Source organism: Gadus morhua, unplaced genomic scaffold (genome assembly GCF_902167405.1).
Source record: "Gadus morhua unplaced genomic scaffold, gadMor3.0, whole genome shotgun sequence".
Taxonomy (NCBI): Eukaryota; Metazoa; Chordata; class Actinopteri; order Gadiformes; family Gadidae; genus Gadus; species Gadus morhua.
In genome coordinates this window covers 1-9,028 of record NW_021963976.1, presented here as the reverse complement: position 1 = coordinate 9,028, position 9,028 = coordinate 1, and the positions used below count along the sequence as shown (strand labels likewise).

General features: G+C 44.6%; 1 long non-coding RNA gene across 1 annotated transcript; it reads left to right on the top strand.

Annotated features, from left to right (window-relative positions):
* Positions 1-1,566: 1,566 nt before the first annotated feature.
* On the top strand, positions 1,567-7,629 carry LOC115538445 (uncharacterized). The gene is made up of 2 exons (XR_003975322.1): positions 1,567-1,644; positions 6,658-7,629. It is a non-coding gene; the product is annotated as an uncharacterized LOC115538445 (long non-coding RNA).
* The last annotated feature ends 1,399 nt before the right edge of the window (positions 7,630-9,028 follow it).

The following is a 9,028-nucleotide window of genomic DNA, read 5'->3' as shown; positions in this document are numbered from 1 at the left end:
AGCGCATGCGGAAGTGGGAAGAGATCAGTAAGGACAAGTATCACAGAAGACTGTGCCAAATAGGGCAGCTAGGTGTTGGGCTAAGGATCAGGCACTAAGGAAAGTGTTTGGGTGTTTTGGGAATCTTCAGGGAGCCTTGTTCCTTGAAGTGCTTATGACTTTGCACACCATTGTAGATGACAGAACACAACAGCCAACTGTGAGGGCCAAGGCAAAGGGATTCATAGAATGCCTTTTGAGGTATGAGACAGTGCTCACTGCACAAACTATCCTTTGCATTCTTGAGCAGACATCCCCTTTCTCAAAATACAACGTCTGGTTGAGGGAACAGAGGAGGGTCTCAGGGAGTGTGCTAGGGACTTTGAAGTAGTTAAGAGTGCAGCTGATGAGTTTGTGAAGTGGGCTAATGAAAAGTTGCAAGAGGGGGAAGAGTGTGAGAGGGTAGTGCAGACTGCCCTTCCTGGGAGAAGGTTCAGAAAAAAGAAAAGAATGCCAGGAGAGCTTGCAGAAGATGAGCAGCTAGCATCAGCTGATTCAGACTTCAAGGTCAAAGTTCACAATGTCATTGTGAACACAGTGACAGACAGTATCCATAGAAGGTTTTCTATCAATGCAAAACCTTGCTCAGATTTTGCCTGTCTGAAAATGGACTACCCAGCTCGGCTCTGGATGAAATAAGCAAATTTCTGCTTAAGTTTGACGATAGAGCTACAGTTGGCACATTATGTAGTGAACTCTACAGCCTTGCAGGTCAGTGGGGCAGACTGAAGATGTCTCCTCTCGAGGCTTACACTGTCAGGCTAGCTAAATGCCACAAGAAAGTGAGGCGGATCCTTCAATGGAACAGCAGGATGTTGAACTAGAGAGCAAAACTTGTTTGTCCTGCACTGTGTAATTGGTGTTCATCTCATCCTCTCTCAGTACAATCTGCTAATTGATGCCTACCATGTGATTGGACTTGCCTACAGGTTGCTATTAACATTGTCCATCACACAAGTAGAATGTGAGAGAAGTTTCTCAACAGTGAAATTCATAAAAAACAGACTCAGGAGCACTTTGACCCAGGATAAACTTGAGGCATTCATGCTCATGTGCACTGAGAGAGAATTCTCATGTCTTTGGACAATGATACTGTAATAAACAAAGTCGCAGAGACCAGTGCACTGCTCAGGCGTTTATTATTGTTTTAGGGTTGGCGATGTTTCTTTGAAACTATTCTTGTGCAGAGGAAAAAAGTTAATGGCATCATTAGAAAGTTATGTTATACTGTGAATAACAAACTTGCAGAGAACAGTGCAATGCTTATTTTATTCTTTGTTCATGTTTAAGGATTAGATATCTGTGACAACTAATTTGCTTTGTATTTGATAATGCATAAAATGACATGTTGATGTTGTATTTGTGTCATTTCTCCGGTATTCAAAAACACGTGTACATATGGTGTTGTTGGCCAGACGGATACAGGAAATGACATCATACCCAGAGATTGGCCAATGAAACATTACCAGGAAAGCCCAATTGGGCGTTCTTGTGACATAACAGGAACGCCCCCGACACAGCTGGAGCCTCCTTCCTTGCAACACCACAGGCCCCTGCTCCTGGGCCTTTGGTATGGCTGCTACTCAAAAACCTTCTGAAAATCACGTGAGCTCATTAGCACTTTTCACGGAAGTGAAACTTTTGTTAATATTCTGCTTAGAGGTTTTGATTAATAGCCATTATGTCATAACTATCAACAGTATACTTACCGCGAGCCAGTTAGAAATTTGCCGACCCTGCTAGGTCCTTTGCGGCTGTGACATTGTGTGGGGTTAAAGGGTTGGGGTATGCCACGGTGGTGGTGTATTTGTGTTGTTGGCGTATCCGCCACCACCACCGAGAAGTTCAAGTTGATTTGTTGGTAGGTGTAGGTGGAGTGTGTTCCTGTGTGTAATGCAATACCTCCCCTCGCCTCTCTTCTCCCTCTCTTCTTCACATTTTCTGTCCCCTTATCTCCTACATAACTTTTCCTCTTCTGATCCTCTCCTTGTCTTCACCCCTCCTCCGACCTCTGTAACCAATTGGGCTCGCACTGATACCAGGAAATACTCAAATACAGAGGTAGCGGTTTGCAATGCACCCCAAAAAACACAGTAACCCTTTGATGAAACTGTCTCTGAGCTGTGCGTGTTATGGGGAAGTAAAGTGAGTGGACCCAAATGCTTGATCCAGAGTGAGATTGACACAGAGATTAAATTAAAGGATCTTTACCGAGGGTTAGGCGACAGGATAGTAGTCAGATTGGCGACAGTAGGGTAGTCAGATTGGCGACTGGAGGGTAGTCAGACAGGCGATGGTTCGGCGAAAGGAGGGTAGTCGGACAGGCGGGGGTTCGCCAACACTGTTCACAGGGAGGAGATCGTTAGTGCAATCGACGGAACACAACGACTAAACAATCTAGAGACACTGGGAAGGGCCAGGGACGAGGTACTAACTGTTACGTGCAATCTAGTGATGATTGTCTCTAGAACCAGGGTGGAAATACTGTGCGCCACTGCTGATGGAGGATTGCCAGCAGTTGTTTAGAGAGCAGGAGATAAATGGATGATGAGACTGGCCCCCACTAGGTGGCAGAACTGGACGGCGTGACAGTGCGCTCTTCTTATGGGCGAATATTGTTGGAATGTTTCTGTAGATGCTGCATATCTTGCAGCTCACCTGTATGCTCTCCTAAAAAATAAGATCCTAGAGAATATCTAAATATAAAAAGTACACTTGATGTTTGCAGGCGGACAAAGATACGCTTATGAATAATAAATGACTTCAGCACAATGACTCAACGCAGCCTACTCGGGACAGTAAACACCAAGCTTGTGATTTTAACAAGGCGTGTTTTTTTTGACAAAATTCATTCCATGAACATCACATCTTCAAATATGAAAGAACTATCATCTGGTTCTCCGTTGCTGATGTGTATACAATTTACCATCATAATTCCTTTGGACTAAGATCAGAATTAAAGAGAACGCCAAGAAGTTAGATGAATAGCATGGCAAAACGCGATTTCTTTATCTTTCATTCCACTCAAGTACATCTTTATTGGAAATGCACATTTGATTGTCAAAAGTCATGTTCGAGAGAAAATCTGTTCTCTCACACATGACTTTTGAGGGGTCTTTTGAGGGGTCATAGGTGGCTTAGGCTCTGCACTGTCTGGTTCTTGCTATCACTGAATAAGTGAATGATTGGAACACCTCTCCTTTTGATGTGTTATATGGATAAGACACGGTAGAAGAGTGAATAGTCGGAAGAATCTAGTATGTTCTTAAATATAGGCTACGTTTTTAAAGTAGCCTCCATTGAATAGTAACACTTATCACCTTTGGACAAACAAATCTAGTCTTTAATCAGTATGTCATGTGTAAATTAGGAATCTCTTTAAATAGTGTATTTTAAAGACTTTATACATGCACACGCCATCTTTCGTTCTGCCGTGAACCCTCGTTGGCCTTGCAATCTCACCAGCAAGGTTATACCATCAATAGTGTGGTTGGATAATGCAGGCTTTATCAGGGTTGAATGTCTGTGTTTTAGGGGGTGAGTTTGGTATAACTGGCATGGGGAATCATCATTGCAAATGAGGGCTTTGCCCTCAATGAATTTTTGAGTTTAAATAAATAAATCTAATCAAATTAGTTTATTAAAAGGAATGACCATTTGGTGACTAATACGAGTGGAGGCTTCTCCAGTGCGGAGGGGGAGGAAGATCCTCCTTTACATTGTTGAGAATAAAAAATGTAGATCCTCCGGACTACTGTAATGAATTAATGCCCTTAAATATCACTACTTTAATGCCTTTGTATATGTAATGTTCGTTTCCCTGGGTAAAGGGACATTAGCACCCCCTATCGCCTATTGACAATTACTTCCTGCTAATATGTATTAGCAGGAACATTTCATTCCCCCAAAAGTGTTAGCGGCCGGTGAATAACATGGGGTTCAATGGGAGAGAGGAGGAGAGTCCTCCTCTGAGTTGGTGTGACTAGCTAAGGGATCTGGATCCTGCCTACGTCTATTCACGAATAGGCAAGTGAAACACAAGGGTAGGTTGTTCCCACACAGAATCGGAGCTGTAAAGCTAGAGGAGCAAAAGTAGAACACACTCCGTGATGCCTGGGACCTCAGCCGTCGCTAAACTAGAACAGGCCAGCGCAACGAGGGGAACGCTGCCCACCAGCCGGCTCAGCCAAGCAAATGGCCTGTACCTGGATTGCAATTTGAATGACCCCCTTGCAGTGCCTTTATGGACAAGAGGGTCCACCATCTTTTGGTCCGCCGTGGTACCCAACCTGGCACCGCTGTCTGTAGGATATGTGGGTAGTGACCCACAAACACTGGTGAATGTGCTAGAATGCTCGGGAAGGGGTTCTCTTTGCGTCAGTTGCTGGCAACAGCAAGGACCACCGGTTCTGGCTGGCCAACATCCAGGACCCCGCATCATTGAACTGGAAATGTGGACCAAGCGGGAGGCGACGGTGGACGTTGGCAGGTCCAAGCTTTACCTGAGCACAGGAGCGCTGACACACTGCAGCCCGGGGCTCTCCAAGTCACCACTAAAAACCCTGGGGTCCTCCACGTCACCACTAAAAGCCTGGGGACCTTCACACCGCCACCAGCAGCCCGGGGGTCCTCCACATCGCCACCAGCAGCCTGGGGTCCTCCACGTCACCACCAGCAGCTCGGGGGTCCTCCAAACAGCCACCAATAGCCCTTGGATCCTCCAAGTTACCACCGTCAGTTGAGACCCTGCAGTCCGTGGATGACCTGATGGAGAGGAGCTGCGAGGGTCTAGAGGCCGACCAGGGGGGCCAGCTGCAAGAGCTGATGGAGGTATTCTCTGACATCTTTGATGGATGAGGACTGCACACACACCAACTTGGTGCAACACGACATCAATACCAGCGATGCTCGCCCCATCTGCCTCCGCCTCTGTTGTCTGCCACTCACCAAGCGGCTGAGCAGAAGACTCGGGAGATGGCGTAGGTGGGCATCATGGATCACTCCAGCAGTCAATGGGTAGCTCCAGTCTTCTGCGTAAACTAACGCCGCCTCAACAAAGTCACCCTCAAAGATGTCACCCTCAAAGACTCCTACCCGCTGTCCTGCATCCTTAATGACCTTGATCACATCACAGGGTCCTACTGGATCAGCTTCCTCGACCTCCGCAGTGGCTATCGGCCAGGGGCTTTGGCAATTCAAGGTGATGACTTTTGGCCCGTGCAACACGCCGGCTACCTTGAACGCCTCACGGAAGGAGTCCTGGCTGACATACTTACATTGCTTGTTTACGCTGCAAAGTTTGAGGGTGACATAGGTAATCTGAGGGACGTCTTCTGTGCCGTTCGCCAGGCCGGCCTATGCCTCCACCCGAGTAAGTGCCACCTATTCCGGCGGGAGACGGCCTTCCTGTGCCACTTTGTCAGTGGTTTGGGGGAGACCATGGACCCTGCAAAAGTGGATGCAGCAAGAGACTGGCACGTCCCTCAGAACATTGCGGAACCGAGAAGCTTCCTGGATCTGGCCTCATACTACAGACAGTTCGCCTGCCACCGTCGCCGGGCCTCAGCACCGAATTACCCAGAAAGGACAGGTGTTTCAGTGGGGAAAGGACTGTGCTACCGAAGCAGCTTCCCTTGATCCGGAAGTGGCAATGACAGCCTGGAGACTCTTGACCTCCAGCAGCTCCACCAGGACCAGAGTGTCGGCAGGGATGGTCTAGGGGGTCTCATGTGATCTGCCAATGGGGTCTCGTGAAGATCGGACAGCGGGGTCTCGGGGAACTCAGGTAGAGTCTCTGCGTCGCAGAGAGTTGCAGAGACTCTCTGCAATGCAGAGAGTCGCAGAGACTCTCTGCGCCACAGAGTGTCGGCGGCTGCATCTCGGCTGCTCTGGGCGGCTGCGTCTCCCAGAGGAGTCAGGAGCCACGATGATCACGTCATCTTCTTGAGACTCCACGCTTCCCGCTAAATTCGCAAGACCAGTCCCTGTGAAAGGCGGCTGCTGGACATAGGCGTAGGATTTACGCCTGGTCTTAGTGAAAAGAACGCTAGGCCCAGTTGGTGCAACCGGCGTAACGTTTAGGTTGGACTTAGAACGCCAAGTTACGACGAGGCGTAGTTAAGACCAGGCTTACGCCCAGTTGGCGCCACCCAGCCAAGGGTCCAATAAATGTCTCATGGGTTGAGGAACCGCAGAATCAGGACAGGAAGGTAGTGGTGTAGGCTGGAGGTTAGCATGTGGGAGTGTAGCAGGCTTGAAGCTAGTATGCTGGGGGCAAGCAGGCAGTGAATCAGATTGGGTAACTGGGTTGCTGAGGAAGTCCTTTGCCGACCTAGGCAACATGTTCTTGAGCCAAATGGACACTTCCCGTGAGACATCCTTACAGCTGGATCACTGGCCCCACCATGAGGTGCCCTCTTCAAAAAAAAATTAGATGCAATGAAGAGTGCAAGATCACATAGTTCATCGTCCATCAAACAAACTGCTGGATCAATGATTCTGGTCGATTCGTTCCGTCAGGGTCAGGTGCTGAAGGGGCAGCAGGAGGGGTAGATCCAAAATGGAGAAAACAAAAAATGCCTTCAATATAGTAACTCAACATCTCTGTTCCATGAACAGGACATGACAAACAACTGACAGGAGAACAAAGGAAGTGAACATGAATATATGGGGAGAGACTGATCGGGGAATGAGGTGCAGTTTGGAAGATTATCAAGGATGCACAGGTAAGGGGAATAAAGTGATTGGGAAAGTCTAAGGACATCTGACAGTGGAAGGACGAACACTAAACGACAGAAAGACCCCCCTCCTTCTCAACCTTATTGTTTGACCCCTTCAAAATAAGATGTTCATTCATGCCAGATATAAATAAAAGTAATTTCTCTATGGTTGTGAGATCAAATATTTCTATGTACTCTGATCTTTGTTTTTTGTATACAGTTTTTTCAATACAACTTAAAGGTGTGTGCTCGGGTGCAATCATAGAGAATGATCAAAGATGTATAAAGATGACAGAAATATACACGATTCAGTGACAGGCATTAAAGCACTCAACAAAACGTGTGTGTGTGTGTGTGTGTGTGTGTGTGTGTGTGTGTGTGTGTGTGTGTGTGTGTGTGTGTGTGTGACGGTAACAAGAAAAGTCATGATACGGAAGGGTGTGAGCTCCAAGTGGTTTCCTCTAGCAGCTCGGCTGATCACAAGCAGAAGCAAGTGAAATAGTGCGAAGGGCGTTCCTACTGGGTTTTGTGGTGGGGAACTAGTAGCTCGTGGTTGTGTTTGCATTGTCGTTCTAACTGATGCTTCCTAGTATGTTTGCATCGAGGGTGTAATGAAAGTTTAGTTTGGATCTCTGGGTACAGTGGTTGAAATGTCATCAGCAACATGTGCTAATTTATTCTTGAGAAATCTTTGGGGAACTTTGTTTCTTTTTACTTGTCTGCTTCCGCGACTTCTGAAGAAAGCATCCATTCCGAGGTCAGAGGGCTTCCATTAAGAATAAACGCGTATCCATGCTTGACCGACACACGTTATGGTCAGAAGATCAACCACCAGTGGCTTGGGAGACCAACACATAACTATCTGCGTAAGTAAATATTACCTTATAAAATACAAATATGCAGGTAGCAAGTAGCATATAATCAATATGCTAATAGCAGTAGAAGTGAAATGTAGCCAAATGATATGATTGAATGGAATGTAACATGAGTATAAGCATGCACTTAGTATGCACTTTTAAGATAATTATATTGTTCCTTGTAACAAATATAGTCCTTATATATTTGTTACACATATATATTAGCAGGAGCATTATTTGAAAGACAATATCATATGCCTTACTTTTGGAGTTCCCATACAGTCCATGGTTTTAATACAAAGTAGGGTAACATTTCCAATGTACCCTTAGTTACAATAAGGGTACGCTAAAGCATTACGTATTCATAGTTAATGCAGTGGTAAGCATTAACTAACAGTTGATTAACAGTTCACTAATGGCCTAGTAATCATACAGTGTTGTTTGCTCATGGGGACGTTAACTAAGGTAATGCTGTTCACGATCACACATAATGTCTTAATTAATACATTATTTAATGGTGTCCTATTGGAGAGTGTGCACCAGTGCCACAAGAGTAATTAACTAATAAGAAGTGAACTACAATACAAAGACCTAACAATGACAATTACTATTCCAATGTTGTATAATTATGCCTATTATTGCATTTACTAGTGTTTATTAATGTTTTTTTAATTTACCCTTTTTTGTAAAGTGTTATCCATAGTTGTATGAGAAAATATGAGCAACTTTAGATTCAGATCATTGTGATTTTGATTCTGGATTTTAGAACTTCTAAGGATCTTGGAACTGTTCTATTCTAATCCTTTCTATCACCAGGTGGTTCATTTTAATAAAAAATGAAATTAGTGTACAAATATCATCAAAGCACATTTTCTGAATCCTTCAGTTAATTTTTTTCTTTTTTTTTTCTTTATTGCTTTATTTACGTGAATATCTTGATCAATAATGCGAAAACATGATGCAAACATTACATTGTGATAGTAACATCAACACATTGGGCTACACATCTTGTTTGGTTTTTAAAGGCGCTTTCTAAATAAAATTAAGTAGAAAGTTGAATAAACTTCAAACAAAACCATTGACGCATGTTGATTTATGACATCGAGCACAATGGTTAAAACAGGTTATAGATTCTACCAATAATGTTTACCTAGTTTATATGATATCAACTTAACAAATCCTTCCTGAGAACTTTTAGTAACCGAGTGAAGATCAGCAATTATGGCACCTATTGCACTCTTTGTTATCCCTGCATTCCTTTTCTGGATCCTTTCCTTGTAAATGATGTGCATAAGCTTTGTTCTCCTATTCATTATTTTACTCTTTAAATTATTATTAATAAATTGAAAAAATATTATTATTCTCACCAAACATATATTCTTAAGCAACCTATCCAAAAATATGAATAAACTT